Here is an 18722-nt window from a genome sequence, read left to right as displayed (position 1 = left end):
AGGTGTGACAAGGATGATAACTATTAAAGACTATGATTATTTTTTTAAATAAATAGTTACCACTAACTATAACAGAATAACCACCATTTATTAATTTGTATCTTTCTAGTATAACTTACCTTGACGGATTTGTATCCTTGCATGTTGATTTAATGAGCACAAATAAATATCTAGGCTCCAGCTGTAGTAACCTGCAAAATATATTTTTGTATATATACTTTAAATATTTAAAGTTAAAAGCTGAAAATGTGCCATTAGTACTGAACTCCGTATTACTTTCATACTTACAACTACTACTGAAATACAAAGTGTTTTTCTGTTCTGAGTGGTGAATGCACTTGTGCACATGCTCTGGCATTCATGGTCTTACATATTACAAAAGCTGCGATGATTCCTTCTCTCTGCCTATCACACAAAACTTTGGTAACTGTCTACAACAACAAAAGTTGTAAAAATGTAATGTCTCAGGCAGGCATGCTGTAGCAGAAAAACTGGAAGTATAAAACAGTCTGTAAAGACTGTCATCCTTTTGCAAAACTGGTTGATGGATACTTCATTTCATTCTAACATTCATAGGCGTATATATTATCAAAGCTCTGGTGACTCCTGTTTCTGCCCAATCAAAGCACTTCTCAGTTAATGTCTAGAGCAACAGACATTTAAAAATGTAATGTTTTACGCAAGAATGTCGTAGTAGATGAACTGGGACTGCATATAATGGTACTCCCATAGCAGAGTGAAGCCTGACCACTTTGTTCAAAGTCTGTTATATTTGTCATAAAAAACAAAGTTGTTTCTTACTCATTCAGAAGACGGATGTTTTTTTTTTTTTTTAATACATATCCCTCTGTATAAAGGAAACAGACAGTTGGTCAGATTTTAAGGTGTCCTTAGTCATTTTGTGCATAGCACCTGAGTTGTTTGTGGCGACAAAAAGGGCCAGATTAAAGTTGCTCTCAGTGTAAGTCTGCTCTGATTCCAAAAGAATTGCTCTCAGTGTAAGCAATTTACTTTGGCGTAAGGGAAATCTATAAATAGGGTTACATGATTGTGGGGGGTGGCGGGGGAGAGACTGATTCCAAAAGACCTGCTCTTAGTGCAAGTGCTCATTTACACTGAGAACAAGTCTTTTGGAATCAGTCCCAATGAGTATGGAGAACTTTCTTACCCTTAATCTCTTTGTTTTAGAGAGAAAACTGGTAGCTAATTAGTAAGCTTCAGAAATGCATCCTATGCTGCTGTTGACATAAAAGAAGGGTATGTTGTAAAAAAAAATTCTTATTAAAATTATAGGTGGTTATTTGTACATCAAAATATGCAACTCAGAAATCATGTTGACTGCCTGTCATTTAAATTACATGTATTTTATTAAGATCCTACTATATGATTTAGGATACAGACATGTTTTTACTATTTCTTTTTTTCTTTGTATATAATTTCTTTTTCTGTATTTTTTACACTGTTGAGTCATAGTTCGCTATTGTTAGTGTTTTTAAATGCAGATTTTTTTATACTACTGATTTTGTTATTAGGAGAATGTTTGATATAATTGTAAAGCTTTTTGTGCTGCAGAATTTCTTGTAGCTGCAATTGCCATATTGATGCCACTAAAATATAAAAACATTTGGAAACAAAGTCCCTCTGTTTGCAGTTACACTTTCCATATATGAAACTTCATAGCATAGAGGGCATAGTTTCCAAATGGAGCAAAGTTAACCACACAGTCAAAATTCAAATCACAAACAAGAAAAATGTTTTTGCCAGGAGGCCTAAGATGCAGGATAAGATACTATGTAGCCATTAATTGAGAAGTTGAATGAGAATAAACTATTTAAGATGTAGAAATGTTAAATAAAAGGACTTTAAGGTCATAATCAAAAAGACTGGTTAAATAATAGATAATCTAAGGCATATATTAAGAAAAAGAGGTCAACCTGCTGCACGGCACCAAAGAAAAAATAAATGTCATTAAGTTAAATAATATTTTCTTTTTTGAAGGTCTCTTGGATTCATTTTGATGCCCTTAATCAAACTGTCTGTAGCCAAAGCTTTGTGATAAGGATGCATTGTGCAGAATATTGACATATTTTGATTATGCTTGGATGCACGCTGATGCCTCAATGTCTGTATGATGTGAGCAGATGTTCAACTTGTTAGTTCATGGTTGTAAGAAAACCCAATGAAATTGTGAGCAAAACCACGAAGCACAAATACATAAAAAATCCCAATACAGAAGGCAGTACGAAAACTAGAGGCAGTGCACCAGAAAATCTAAAATACAAGAGCTTTTATTAAAAGGTGAACGCTTTTGCAATGAAACCCACTGCTTCTTCAGACAACCAAACAATACAGCAGTATACATTTAAATACTCAGCTACTTCATTCATCATCCAATAAAAACCAAGCCCTATGCAGGCACATTTAAATAGCCAATAAAAATACCTATCAAAGTAAAAACCACTGCAATGCACTCATGGATATCACATTAGTTTCTTGGCTTTAAGTGCAGGCACATTTAAATAGCTAATCAAAATACTTATCTTAAAATAAAAACTACAGCAATGCACTCATAGATATCACTTTAGTTTCTTGGCTTTAAGTGCATTAGTAACTGTTTAATGAACTTAGGTTGTTCGTATGGAATGTAGCACTGAAATTAATGTTCAAAAATCAATCATTTGTCACGGGAACTCTTTTTAAAAAACCTAGCACGTTCATGCATAAGTTACCTAACTTCCTTGAAGTTTTTTGCAAGTTTGTGAGAAAGAGATTTATAACAGTTTAGACTCTGGACATAATATGGTTTACTCTGGTAATATCTCCAAAGCGGAGCAGCAAGAGCTCAATGACTTAAAAAGTAACAGAGATATAGCCATCCAGCAGACAAGGGCGGACCTGTTATGGTGCTTGACTCTGAATATTACCATGGTACTAAGCTTGAAATGTTAATTAATGCTGCAGTTTACAAGATGGTAAATATTGATGTTGTGCATCAAATTGAAGCACGTATTATGAATGCTCTGGATGAGAGTTTGTGTATGGGCATGTTGACACAGGCTTTGTATGATTACTTTAAGGTTGAGCAACCTTTGGTACCCCAGCTACATGGTCTACCTAAGATACATAAAGATCCTGTTAAGCGTAATTTTAGGCCGATTGTAGCTGGTGGTGACTCGCTAATGGAGCCTCTTTCTATCTTTTTAGATGCACAGTTGAGGAAAGTGCTAGATGAATTCCCTGTGGTTTTAAAGGATACTAAACATTTTTTATGAGATTTTATATTGCCACTGATAATGTAGTTATGAATATGATAGATTATCTAGTAACATTAGATGGTGTTTCTTTATTTACCTGTATTCCCAACCAAGAAGGGATTGACATGGTAAGGTTGGTTCTTGTAAATTCTAACAAGTTTTCCCTTAGCCATGTTGACTTTTTATGTATCTTACTTGAATTGGTTCTTGAAAACAACATTTTTCTCTTCAATGACAGCTGTTACTGGCAGGTATCAGGCATAGCAATGGGTACAAGTTGCACCAATTCATATGCCAATCTGTAATGGTTGGTTGGGAAGAGCAAAATGTTCTGGGTAATTACTCTGGTAATGTCTGTTTTTATTGTCGGTTTGCAGACGATCTTTTTATTGCCTGGCATGGAAGTGAGGATGAATTGCAGGAATTTCTTCTTACTATTAATAGGAGTAGTTCATTTTTACAATTTACCATGAATTATTCAGCATGGTCTGTGAACTTTTTAGATGTGACAGTGTTCAGGAAAGGGGAGAGTTTTTACACTAAGTTGTATAAGAAGGAGTGTTATGTTCCCTCCTTTCTTCATAGAGACAGTATGCACCCTCAGCATGTATTCCCTAATATCTTGACTGGACAGGCTATGCATGTATCTCGTTTATCATGTGATGAGGCTGACCTCCGTTTGGAAATGGAGGTTCTGAGAGCAGCTGTTGAGTCCAGAGGATATAAACAAAATGAGATATGCAAGACCCATTGTAAGGTGTTTAATGAAAGGGGTGGTCAGGCATGACCCTGTTTCTTGGATAGGGTAATACATTCCAGTAGACTGAGCCCTCAGTTATTCCAGTGGTATTGACCTATTCTCAGGATGCTGAAATGGTACAAGATATTTTGAAAAAGAATTGGTCTATTATGCAAGCTGATGGATGCACTTTCAGTATTGGTTGGACCCCAACCCAAGTTTGTTTTCAAAAACAAAATGATTTTGAAGCAGCACTTGTGCTATCCTAAAAGGTATAAACACAATGGTAGTTGGGGTGGGACCACTAAATGTGGTACCTGCGCGTACTGTGAGTACATAGATGAATCCAGTTTTTTTAAGCATCCTGGGATGGGTAGGTTGTGGCAATTAAGAGCCAGTGCTGATTGTAATACCCAACATCTAGTCTATGTAGTGCACTGTGTTATTTGCTTCAGATTCTACATTGGTAAGACAACCGTAGGTTGAGGGAGAGAATGAGAGACCACCTCTATTACACCAGGAAGGGGCTTGATTTCAGTGCTTTAGCCAAGCATACGATTCAAGAAGGGAGCAATCACACTTTTGTTTTTCAGGTTTTGCATGTTGTGGGAACTGGCTTAAGGTTGGGGAATATTATTAATGTAACTGAAAATATAGAGCTAGAGTGGATTTTGCGGTTGGGTTCACATAGATGCTATGGGCTCAATGACAGTGTCCCCCTGAAACTTGCACTTAAAGCCAAGAAACTAAAGTGATATCTATGAGTGCATTGCTGGAGTTTTTATTTTAAGATACATATTTTGATTAGCTATTTAAATGTGCCTGCACTTAAAGCCAAGAAACTAAAGTGATATTCATGAGTGCATTGCAGTAGTTTTTACTTTGAGAGGTATTTTAATTAGCTATTTAAATATGCCTACATAGGGCTTGTTTTTTATTGGATAATGAATGAAGTATCTGAGTATTTAAATGTATACTGCTGTATTGTTTGGTTGTCTGAAGAAGCAGTGGGTTTCACTGAGAAAGCGCTCACCTTTTAATAAAAGCTCTTGTATTTTAGATTTGTTGGTGCACTGCCTCTAGTTTTCATATTGCCTTCTGCATTGGGATGTTTTGTGTGTTTGTACTTCATTAGTTCATAGTGTTGAGGAAGGTGAGGAGATCTACCAAATTATTGCTTTATAGTAGGAAGTAAACAGCCTGCCCCGAGAGAGAACATGTTCCCAAATTATATTTGCTAATTTGCATAACAGATGCAGATGAGTCCCCATATTTATTTAGACAGTATATCACTGTAGCAAACATCACTGATCATAGTAGTGTGGACAGTGGTGACTTGGAGGGCACCTGACTTCGATAAGAAGTGAAGAAACATTTACATCTAGGTGAATGATCAACATTTCCTCATGTTACTGTGCATTTTTAATTGAGAAAGGGAGTGTGATGTGGTATGATCCCACCACTGCCAACCAATATGTGATATCCCCATGCTGCGCCAATAATCAAGAACCCTGTATACTCATCACTGACACTGGGGAGGGATGAAATACAAATGGATACACACAGTATTTCCAGATGCAAATCTCTCTGTAATTAAGCACAGTTTCCCTTAAGAGCACGCAGGGAACACACTCAGATGAGTGTCTGGATTTCTCTATATCTGTCTCCCTCCAGTTCCCCAATAAGACTCTCCATTGGTGCAGCTCAAGGGTTAGGTCCTCAGCTGAGTGTCCAAGCCAAGTCCTCCAGCACCCTCTCTCTGAACCCAGTGCTTCATGCTCCTGCACCAGTCATACACACTGAGAGATTTGATTCTTCAAAGACACACACACACACACACACACACACACACACACACACACACACACACACACACACACACACACACAAACACACACATGCGCACATACACACACAGCTGGAAAAGGCTGGCACAGATTTATCTGCTGTATCCTCTTTTGCCCAGAGTATAAGGTAGTTAACACCGCCACCGGACACTACATAATCAGCTACTCTAAGACCCTTAAACGGTGTCCAAATACATTGTGTAATATTAATACTAATACAAATGGTAGTAGTTGACCAAGATGACTAGGCCTTCTGGAGTGGCCCACACAGTGTCACCAAATAAATATAAACACTCTCAAAGGTTAAGTACTTTCTACAAGGACCAGCCACAATAAAAGTTTTAAATATATTTAATGTTTGTTTCTTTCGGCTTTTCCCGGTTAGGGGTCACCACAGCGGAACTCCGGTCCGCTAATGATTGGCAGTAGATTTTGACATGCTGGCTTGCCGGGCCTAACGCACAACCTCCAACAAAGGAACCTCCATTCATGCATGTCGTCACACAGAAGACGCTCTGAGAATCGAATGGGCAACGTCTAACTGTGAGGCAACAATGCTACCGCAGCACCACCACTGCAGCACTTAAATATATTCAATAATAAATAATAAAAGAGCATAAAAATACAGAATATATATTCACAGTAAACTACAGAGTTCAGATCACAGGAAATATTGAAAAGAACACTGATGGACAGATTCAGACAAATAAAGAAAAACAGTCTCTAAGCCGAACTTTACTATATTCTCCTAACTGAATCTAAAGAAATTACTATTGTCAAATAACTTACTTGGACAAGGCAAGATGAAATATGTGAGCAGTCTTTCTTTTCACGTTCCCAAACCAAATACTGTCTACTCAAAGATTATTCCCTGTTAAATATAATATCCAAGATGGCTTGCAAAATGACATCATCTGGTCACCTGACTCCAGGTTCTCACGCTATTCCTCTTTGAAGCTGAGACAGGAATTTAGCATAGACAGCTACAATACACATCTAACTGTTTATGGCAGTGCCCTGGAGCTTGCCTTCTTTTACAGAGCTAATGAACAAAGGTTTCTTCCAAATATAACTGGAATACACAGTCAGAGTGAAAAGCTGGAGTCCTATTGAGCCATGCCTTGTTACATGGATATTGGCTACATTGCTAATTTTTTGAAGGAATTATTTTGAAATTGTCATCTATGTAGAGGAAGATTACTACCGGAAGACTGTCTGCCCCATAAATGCAACAGATAGGTGCTGGTTATTACAGACTACTGCAATGAGCCACTGGTGGCCCCATTATATGCTGCGTCTTTCAACACATCCTCAAGATACTCATTTTTTTATTCTCCAAATCTTGCAAGATTAACCTGAAGAGGAAATATAATGTCACTGCAATTGCAACTCAGGAAACATATAATACCTATGACTGGGTAACAAGATATATATTACTCTACAGTGACAGAGAAGATAGATGGAAACCATTCTACCAACAAAGAAACAACTGGTAATCCACTCCAGATGCTTCCTCCCTGCCAATATAATTCAAAGAACTACCTCCTGCTTAACCCAGAATACTCCCTGAACTTGCCTGTTAGCCAGGGTCACCTTAAACGCTGCTGCTGTGAGGACTCCCCAATACAATTATTGTGAATGTTTGTAGCCAAAGGAAACTACCTATAGACTAGCTAATTAAACTACTTCCTAATATCCATGTTGTGCTTGTCTGCCCTCCTGAGTGTGTGACTTTAGCAGCCTGCCGCAGACTGCTTGCTACTCTCCCCCTCCAGTCTCTAAACCCTGAATAATCATTTTACTTCAAACAAAGACTTACTTAACACTTCTGCTTGCTATCCTTTCTTATGCCACTAGGTGGCAGCACCTACCAACACAATAGCTAGTACTACACTATTCTCCTGAGGTTTAGTTCCTAAAGCTGGCTAAACTCTTTTTCTAATTCATACTCTCTATCTCCTTAACTGTTATACAGCCTCTCCCCCCTTACTAAAACATGGACATATTTCCAGCCTGTTAACAAAGCTTTTCCCCCTTAACAGTTTTTCATTACATTACCCACTTACCATAGTATTATTGTACTACAGCTGCTGATACTTTGTCTGATACTTTTTCTGCTGCACTGTCTTCATTTGCTGTATCCAGCTCCATTCGCCCTATGGAGTCTCTCTGCTCCGCTGCCTGCCCCAGTGCTCCTATACTTATTGCAGAAATACACCCCCCCATACAACTACCAATCAGATCTCCCTCAGGTTTTATTAGACCACTCCCACTCCTAAACCACACCATCATACTTTCTCCTCCCCAACTCTCACCCTCTTCCACTGCATTCATTAATTAAACCCTATATGTACCAACCTCTTGTACACAGCCACCTCCTAAACCTACCTCTACCCCCTCTCACTTCCACCACACCTACTTACTCCAAAAAACAAGACAAAGCTTATTAGATACTACCCACTCATACCAAAATCCAAAAGTTTCCCCACCACTATACTTATAGCAGGTGATATTCATCCAAACCCAAACCTTACCTCTAGTCCAAACATCCCTCCCACCTCAGCTCCTCTAACTACTCCCCCAAAACAAATCTCCTTCTATTCTATTAATACCAGAAGCGTTCTCAACAAGCCTAGTCAGTTCCATGCTTGGATAGCAAATCATACCCATGATGTCATTGCGGTAACAGAAACCTGGCTTAAACCACACAACCTAGATAAAGATACCCCCCAGCTATAACATGATTCGCCTAGACCAAATGAAAAAAAGGGTAGGGGAGTTGCCATAGTCTATTCTAGTAATCTCACTATTTCTCTCATCACAAATCCAAAGCCATCAGCAAAACTACTGGCAGTTAACCTTAAACTAAACAACTATATTGCAATCACTATAATAGCCACCTACATTCCACCAGGTGATAATATTCCAATACTGGAAAACATTCTCTCCTATTTTTCCCTGAATATCCCAAATGAAACAATCCTCCTTGGTGACATGGACATCTATTGGCTAACCCTTAATAACCCTGGATCCATGCACAATATTAATCTATATGGATTTACCCAGCTAATTACTAAGCCAACACACTCTAACAACACCCACACTACAAATACCCTCATAGATTAGATACTTGTCTCAGCTCCATCCAAATATCACAATCCTGAAACTCTTCCTAATTCCCTGAGTGACCACTCACCTATAAAAGTGCTAAGATATACTAGTCACCTCCCAAAACCACACAATTTTTTTTACCAGGCATAATCTCTCCAGTTTTAACGCGGAAACTTTTAACACTCTAATATCTAGAGTAAACTGGGGCTTCCTCACTCAGCTTCCTTTAGATGAGGCTGTCATTGCTTTCAACTCTACTTTTCTGGACATCATTAACTCACTAGCCCCACCTCGTAAAATCAGGACAAAAGCTAAAATATCTCTTTGGCTAACAAAAAACACAAGAACTCTCATGAAGTCTAGAGATAAGTCCTGGATAAAATGGCTTCAAACAAAAAATCCCTATGATCTACAAAGATACAAAGAACAAAGAAACCTGGTCAAAAGACTTATCAACAAAGACAAAAAATAATTCTACTATAACCCCCCCTTCAACACTAAAGTCAGACCCAAAAATATTCTGGCACACAATCAATCAAATGCTCCATCCGGGAAACCTTACCTCACCCAACTGTACCCCAGAAAAGACACCTTCAACACTTACCTTGTTGAATCAGTATCCAATCTCTTTAACTCAAATAGCTCCAAAACAAAAAAACCCACAAACCCAGCTTTCTCTTCTACAACAACTCCTTCTAAAATCTTTTCTCTCAAGCCCATCCTCACAACCCACATCCCTACCTTACTCTCCAAACTTAAACCCTGCTCTGTATCTGCAGATAACATCCCACCCTACTTTCTCCAGTCAGCTGCCCACTCACTTGCCTATCCTATCTCTATCCTCATAAACCACTCCATCTTAGAATCTAAACAATTCTATACCATACCTATCCACAAAGGAGGTAACTCCACTGAAATCTCTAACTTTAGGCCTATTGCCATCTTCTCTCCTCTATCTAAAGTTCTTGAAAAATGCATTCATACTCACGTCATGGATCATCTCTCACAGGAAAACCTACTTACTCCTACTCAACATGATTTTCAACCAAAGCATAGTACCTATATGGCACACCTATCCGTTCTTAATACTATTTCCTTGGTCAGAGATGACCATAAACTTATCTCCTGTCTCTTCCTTGATCTCTCTAAGGCCTTTGATACTGTCTCTTACTCTAAACTATCCAACCTCAATTTCTCTCCTGATACAGTGGCATGGTTTGAAATCTATCTTAGAGAGAGAGTCTTCTATCTGTAAAATGGGATACTGCTCTATCAACTCCACTACAAATACAAATGGGAGTCCCTCAAGGATCCATTTTAGGGCCATTACTTTTCACCATCTTCACAAACTTGCTCTATACTTCCTGCCAACACTCTTCGATTATACAATATGCTGATGACTCTACAGTTATAACTATAACTAACTCTCACTCAGAACTCTTAACAGCTACCCAGTCATCCTTTAACTCAACAGAAACATAGCTCTCCAACAACCAACTCATTGTAAATCCTTAAAAAAAGAAACTCCTACTCTTCCTCCCTAAAACAGCTAACCACATAAAGACCTCCTTTGCCATCCAGTCACTCAATAAGACACCAATTGTAGCCGAATCAAGCTGAAAACTCCTTGGTATTACAATCGCTGACCAACTAAAATTTGATCTCCACATAAATAACTGTATCAGGAAAACCCACCTTAAGCTCAGTCAACTATATAGAAATAAATTTCTTACTCAGGAAGCCAGAATAGCCCTCACTCATGCCTATCTTCTTCCCTGCTTAACATATTGCTCTCAAATTCTTACTAACCTTAACTCCTTTCTCCTTGCTAGACTTCAGACTACTTATCACAAAGTAGCTAGATTTGCAACCCAACAACCCTACAGATCTCACCACTGTCTCTCACTAAGATACTTAAAGTGGCTTGAACTGCCCCAACTCCTCCTTCTCTCTCAGCTCCAAACCATACACTCAATCCTGTATCAGCCATCTTTCTCTCCAGCCTTACACTCTATTATCTCCCACTATGCTCCTACAAGAAACCTCCATAGCTCTTCCCAAGACCTTCTAAAAATCTACAAGCCCAAATCTAAAGCAGGACAAAACGTATATAGCTACCACCCCTCTATCGAATGGAACAAACTTCCCCTCGAGATTCAAACACAGGCACATCCCAAACAGTTTAACACTAAAGGAATATTTCAGTAATGCTCAAACCCTCCTTGAAAACTTTCCATTCTCAACTTTTCCTCAATCTATTTACTTCTCTCTGTAATACTTACATAATTACTGGTCTGATTTCATAAAAAAAAACTGATTTTTGTACTTTATATTCCTTTCTGATTAACTAATATATGTACAACTAATTGTTATCTGTATAAGATTTAGCTGTATCCGACTTGTATAAAATCTATACTAATGTACTTAATGTTATACTTGTATGTATTGGAGCTTTTCTCCCCGGGCCTCTGCTGAAAAAGGGCCTCGGCTCAGTCAGACATTCCCAGTCAACAAATGTAAACTAAATAAATAAATAAATAAATAACGTCTCTGGTCCTATTCAACACTGTGGGGTACCATTTTAATGGTTTAACGGCTCATTTATATTTCCCTTCTTTTTCTTAAAATAACCCCGCTGGTTTTCCTTTTGCTGTCCCTGTATCCTCTACATTTAATTCAGTTACAATAATACATGTATGTTTCTTTTCATTCCAGCAGGGTGCACTGTTGATACATTTCAACACAGGTAAACCTCACAAACACATTTTCAGTGCAAGCATCTGTACAAATCAGTTTGATATACAAATGACATATAATTATTTACAAAATTCCAGCTAGCTCTGTTGGCACAAGTCATATGCCCTACTTCTCCTGACTTGGCTGGCAGTACCTCCTATTGTCACACCTTTTCCCCCTTTGAAGACTCAAGCTTGTTTTCAAGTGACCCTTTAGAAATGTGGCTTGAAAGAAATGAGCCTATCTGGGAATATGTTACCCCATTCCTTGTCTTGAGAGCCCATCTGCATTGGCATTCCTGATCCCCACTACTGTGTTGTACTGTCATGTCATATGCTTCTAATCCTAAGCTCCACCTTTATAACTTGGCGTTTTGCTGGCTGGCTCTGTATAGCTATGCTAAGAGATTGTGCTCTGTAACTACACTGAATTTCCTTCCATGCAGTTAAGGCTGAAGTTTCTGCAGTGCCCATACTATGACTAGACATTCCTTTTCTACAGCTTCATAACATTCCTACCTGGGTTGGAGTCTATGGCTGAGATACACCACTGGGTGCTCTTTTTCCTCTGAGGAAACCTGTATAAGTACAGTCCCCACCCCGTGGTTTGAAGCAGCCACCTGCACAACCAATTATTTGCTGTAATCTATACTGACTAACACAAGGGGTCCTCCCAAAGGTCCTTTAAACTTCTGGAATGCCTGCTCACATGCTGGGGTCCACACTACCTTATCTGGCTGTTTTTTCCTTGTCAGGTCTGTGAGGGGAGCAGCTATTGCACTATAATTGGGAACAAACTTTCTATTATACCCAGCTGTCCCCAAGAATGCCTTCACCTGCTTTTTAGTAACAGGGGCTAGCCAAGCCTGAATGGCTTCCACTTTGGCAGGTTCTGGCCTGATCTTCCAACTTTCCACTCGATGTCCCAGGTCGAAGACCTCTGCCATACCCACCTGACACTTACTGGGCTTAATGGTCAACCCTGCCCTTTGCACCTCCCTGACATGTTGAAGGTGCTCTTGCCAGGAATGGCTGTAGATGGCAATCTCATCCAGGTAAGCAAGGGCATAATCTCCTGCTCCTGCTAGGATATGATCTACCAGCCTCTGGAAAATTGCTGGGGCATTTTTCATCCCAAGGGGCAGCTTCCTGAACTCATACAAGCCAAAAGGATTCACAAAGGCTGACCTCTCTCTAGCATTGGGAGTCAAGGACACCTGCCAGTAGGTCTTGGTCAGATCAATAGTGGTCAGATACTTAGCCACACCCAGCTGCTCTAAGGCTTTATCTGTCCTAGGCGTGGGTGTAAGCATCTGACTCTGTGTGACTATTTAGTCTTCTGTAGTCCATACAGAACCTGGTGCTACCATTCTTCTTTGGTACCAGCACCACTGGGGAGGCCCAGGGACTGCTGGACTCCTGGAGTACTCCCAGTTCCAACATCTCCTGTATCTCCTCCCTCAGAGTCTGTCTGACTCACTCAGGCACTCTGTAAGAAGCCTATTTGACAGGTCTTTGAGGTCCTGTATCCACATGGTGCTGCACGGGTTCCTATTACGTTGTTGAACCCTTGAAACTTCAAACCTGAGAACATCGAACTCAGATGTTCAAAATTTCAAATATTTGAATGTAAACAAAATAAATAAATAACCTAAAACCTGCCTAACTGTTGCAAGAAGGGGGCAAGCCCCCCTGCACCCCCCACACCCCCCGATCTTTTAATATACCAACTCTGAGACTGCAATACAATGCGGAAAGGGAAGATTTCCCTTTACTGTACTGTATTGCGATCTTGGAGTTGGTATATTTAAAGGGTGGTGGCTGTGATGGGAGCAGCCCCCCCATGTGGGGAGTGCAGGGGGCTTGCACCCCTGCTTGCAAGACTTTAGTATTTCTTTTTTGTTTTTATTTTTTTTTTAGCATTATCAAAGTTCTGACACTTCGAACATAAGGGTTCGACCTTATGGTGTTCAAAGTTTCAGAACGTCCATAACGTAATAGGAACCTGGTGCTGCACCAGGTGGGTGCACCCTGGTTTCCCAGTGAACATGTCCCCAAACTCCTGTAACACTGCTCATATTTCTCAAACCTGGGTAGGGGATAGCCACTGGGATATTGCTACCCCTTCCACTGAGGTGTCAGTCTGAGTCTCACTGAGGAGATCAGTCACCAGATCACCCTCAGACTCCTCTTGACATCCACTGCAAATACAAGGGCCTCCCTGTCATGGTAAGACTTCATCATGTTAACATGGTACAATCTGTGTCCCTACCTCCTGCCTAGTAGTTCTACCATGTAGTTAACATCACTGACCTTCCTTACCACTTTGAAAGGTCCCTCCCAAGCTGCCTGCAGCTTATTGTGTCTGACAAGAATGAGCACCATCACCTGCTGTCCCACAGCATACTCTCTGGCTTGAGCATTCCTGTCATAACAGACTTTGTTTTGCTGTTGGGCTGCTACCAGATTCTCCTCGGCCAAGCCCATGGCTTCTTAAACCTTGTCCTGAGGTTTAGGACATATGCCACAACAGACTCCTTGTGGGATACATACTCACCCTCCCACTCATCACAAATCATATCTAGAGGTCCCCTCACCATAAACCCATACAGCAACTCAAAGGGAAAAAAACCTGTGGATTCCTGGGGTACCCGTCTTTAAGCCAACAGCAGATGGGGCAAATATTTGTCCACTCTCTCTTCTTCTCTCTCTTTCAAATGTCCGGTGATGTCTTTTACTGCTTAGGTTACTTCCAGAGAAGACCATTGGTTGGGGGTGGTGGGTGACCCACAGCACTCCCACAGACAAAACAGCAGGTCTGACATGAAATTGGCACCTCTGTCAGTCAGTATTTCTTTTGGGAAACCTAGCCTGGTGAAAATCTCTAGCAAAGCATTGCCACCTTCTCTGCCTTGATGGAGGACAGAGCCATCGCCTCAGGGTATTTAGTAGCATAATCTGCTACCACTAGGATTTACTTCTTTCTTGTGGAACTTGTACTCAGAGGCCCCACAATATCCGTAGCTACCTTCTGAAATGGCTTCTCAATCACAGGCAAGGGCATCAAAGAAGCTTTGATCTTGTCACCTGTATTGCCTACATTTTGGCACTTTTCACAGATTCTGCAGTACCCTGTTACATCCCTAGCAATCCCAGGCCAATAAAAGTTCTGCTTAATATGTCTCTTGGTACACTTTATGCCCATATGACCTACAAAAAGAATGTCATGGGCTATAGCTAGAAGTGCAAAAGACCATAAACTCACTGATAAAAAACAACAAAAGGCAGTGGTTGTTGTTGTTGTTTGTCTTTCGGTTTTTCCCGGTTAGGAGTCGGCACAGCAGAACTCCGGTCTGCTAATGATTGGCAGTAGATTTTCACGAACGCTGAGGTGCCAGCTCGACGTTCAACCTTCAATGAAGGCACGCCCATTTACGCATGTCTTTCAAACACCCACCCAACTGTGGGGAGGACATGCAGACTCCACACAGAAGGCACTCCCTGCACTCCAGCCGAGAATCAAACGGGAGAACCTCTTGCTGTGAGGCAACAATGATACCGCTGCACCACCGCGGATACAACAAGAGTGCTTTAATTCACATACGATATATGGACTTCATCAGACAAATACCAGTAACATGAACAAAACAACAATAAACTGAATAAATAAAATAAGAAAGAGCAATATGGCTCACAGACAAAAACCTTTATTTAGCGCTTTCGTCAGCTGTCAGCATTGACTTCTTCAGAATACAAAAAAGCACACTGAACCACTTGTTAAATATGCACTTTTGTCACATGACTTACACTAATTAAACAATTAATTAATTTTAAAAGGTGTATGTTCATGTTATTTAAAAACTGAAAATAATGATAAATTCACTACAATACTAGCAACAGGAAAAACATATTTTTCTATACATAACATTGAAAGCAGCTTTTGGAACAGACAGAGCTGTGTTGTGCAAACTGGGATGATTAAACATATAAAAACCTGTACACAGCTGATAATCAAATTCTCAGAAATAAATGACAATAAATAACCTCTTAATTCTTTCACAGTCTATTTGCTTAAAATGTCCTTAATAAAATTACATTTTTATTTATATATGAAATTCAGCTTTTAACTTGAGATAGCCAGAAATGGAAACAGTTTCATTAAGCCCAGGGGGGTATGTTGCATTGCACTTAAGCTGCCACATTAATTCTCGATACTCTAAAAAAAAAATGTCAGAAGGACCCCCCTCCCCCGGTCATTGTTTCCTATCTGTTCAGGGGCACTGAATTTAAACTGATGACCAGAGTGTTCTTTTATGTGTTTGTATAGCGCATTCTTGAGATTGTTCTTTTTAATGTCATATAAATGTTGGTAAACTTGCTTATTGAGGCTATTAATAGTCTTCTTTATATAGAAACTATGGCACTGTTGGCTAATCACTATATATATTAGACATCTACTTTGACAATTAAGCCTTTGCTTCAGGATTACCCTACCAAAACCCCTAATGTGCAGAGACTCATTCTCCAAAATGTATGGACATTGATTACAATGTCCACATTTCCCCATTTTGCCTTTGTTCACATTGGTTACATTTCAAGCAAGTTTTTTATTGACTTGTCTTTCTTATATACTACTACCGGATAGTCACCTACTTTAATTTAAATTGTTGTTCCATGTCAAAAAGTACCCAGTTGTGATTTAAAATTTCTTTGATTTTACCAAAACATGGACTAAAAGTAAGAACCATAGAGTGTTGAAAAGAATTCTTGGTGATGTGTGGTATGTCTCCCCTACCATTGCTATTGTTATTATGTACCCCCCCCTTAATATGGCTAAAAAATGGCCTTGCTTTCTCTTTGTAATGATTTCCTGAAGTATGGGTTCTAGAAAGTGTATTGGATACCCTCTTCTTAGTAGCATATTCTTTAAAATTCCTATTTCCTTTAGAAAGAATTCCTCTTCGCTGACCATCCTTGCCAACCTAACTCCCTGCCCCTTCACCAAAGATCTCTTTTGGTGCATTGGGTGAGCACTGGAAAAGTGCAACAATGTATTAGAGTAGGTCGGCTTCCTGTATAACATGTATTAAGGGGGGTACATAACAACAATACCAGTGGTAGGGTAGACATACCACACATCACCAAGAATTCTTTTCAACACTCTATGGTTCTTACTTTTAGTCCACTTTTTTGGTAAAATCAAAGAAATTTTAAATCGCAACTGGGTACTTTTTTACATGGAACAACAATTTAAAAATAAATTAGGTGACTATCTGGTAGTAGTATATAAGAAAGACAAGTCAATAAAAAACTTGCTTGAAACTAATGTAACCAATGTGAACAAATGCAAAACGGTGAAATGTGGACATTGTAATCAATGCCCATACATTTTGGAGAATGAGTCTCTGCACATTAGGGGTTTTGGTAGGGTAGTCCTGAAGCAAAGGCTTAATTGTCAAAGTAGATATCTAATATATATAGCGATCTGTCAACAGTGCTATAGTTTCTATATAGGGAAGACTATTAATAGCCTCAGTAAGCGAGTTTATCAACATTTATATGACATTAAAAACAACAATCTCAAGAATGCATTATACAAACACATAAAAGAACACTCTAGTCATCAGTTTAAATTCAGTGCCCTTGAACAGATAGGAAACAACAAGGGGGGGGGGGGGGGCTTCTGACATTTTTTTAGAGTATCGAGAATTAATGTGGCAGCTTAAGTGCAATGCAACATACCCCCCTGGGCTTAATGAAACTGTTTCCATTTCTGGCTATCTCAAGTTAAAAGCTGAATTTCATATGTAAATAAAAATGTAATTTTATTAAGGACATTTTAAGCCAATAGATTGTGAAAGAATTAAGAGGTTATTTATTGTTATTTATTTATGAGAATTTGATTATCAGCTTTGTATAGGTTTTTATATGTTTTATCATCCCAGCTTGCACAACACAGCTCTGTCTGTTCCAAAAGCTGCTTTCAATGTTATGTATAGAAAATGATGTTTTTTCCTTCTGCTAGTATTATAGTCAATTTATCATTATTCTCAGTTTTTAAATAATATGAACATACACCTTTTAAAATTACTTAATTGTTTAATTAGTGTAAGTCGTGACAAAAGTGCATATTTAACAAGAGGTTCAGTGTGCTTTTTTGTATTCTGAAGATGTCAATGCTGACAGCAGATGAAAGCGTTAAATAAAGGCTTCTGGTTTCTGTCTGTGAGCCGTATCGCTCTTTCTTATTTTACAAATACCAGTAACAATGAATCAGATTAAATAATTAAACTATGACATCATACATTAAGCGCAGGCATATATATTACGCCTAAGTTGCCAGAACAGTTCCCTGGCCTCAGTGAACAATGTTCTTTAAAATGTGTTTTAAAAATGAAGGCTCTGGAGAGATGAAATTTGTACTTTTATAAAATATAAAATATATATTCATGTTATTATTCATGTTATTAATTTGTGTTATCAGTTTTAACAGGGGTTTGCTATAGTGAAATATGGATGCTTTGATTACTGAATGCTGATATTTCTTTAAGGTTTTAATTAGTGTATGATGTCATAGCTTAATTATTATTTAAACTGATTCATTGTTACTGTTACTGTTCTGGAGATTAGCACTGCCTTTTGTTGTTTTTTATCTATGGCTAGAAGTGCCAGATAGTAGGCTCTGGGCAGTACCAACTGCTGTATTAATTATTCTTCTAGCCCTCCCTCAGGGGTCCACGCTCTATATAGTAACCCTTTTTCCAGTATACAGACTCCCCCTTTCCTTGAGAACCAGGTGCCTCCTCAGCTACCTCCCTCAAGCATCTTAGTGTAGGGTCTGCGAGCTGAGCTTGTCTCAGCTCTACTTTTGTGACTCTTCCCAGCTCCCCTTCCACAGGAAGTCTGGTATCTTCTGATAGCAGTGCCTCACTGTCAGCCTGAGTACTACCACCTCTCTCTGCCCTTGCAGTCACCCTGCCCAAGGGTACATCAGTACCTACCAGCAGCTGTGGCTCATCTTCAGACTTACTGCTAC

At 39.2% G+C, this 18722-nt stretch overlaps 1 protein-coding gene across 2 annotated transcripts in view; it reads left to right on the top strand.

Moving 5' to 3' along the window:
• Positions 1–18722, top strand: part of CFAP69 (cilia and flagella associated protein 69) — a 2033309-nt gene that overhangs the window by 1289880 nt on the left and 724707 nt on the right. The window lies entirely within an intron of this gene.

This window comes from Protopterus annectens, chromosome 3.part1 (genome assembly GCF_019279795.1).
Source record: "Protopterus annectens isolate FY-2018-M chromosome 3.part1, PAN1.0, whole genome shotgun sequence".
NCBI classification, from domain to species: Eukaryota; Metazoa; Chordata; order Ceratodontiformes; family Protopteridae; genus Protopterus; species Protopterus annectens.
Note: the sequence above shows the minus strand (reverse complement) of the source record. Positions and strands in the feature narration are given on the sequence as shown.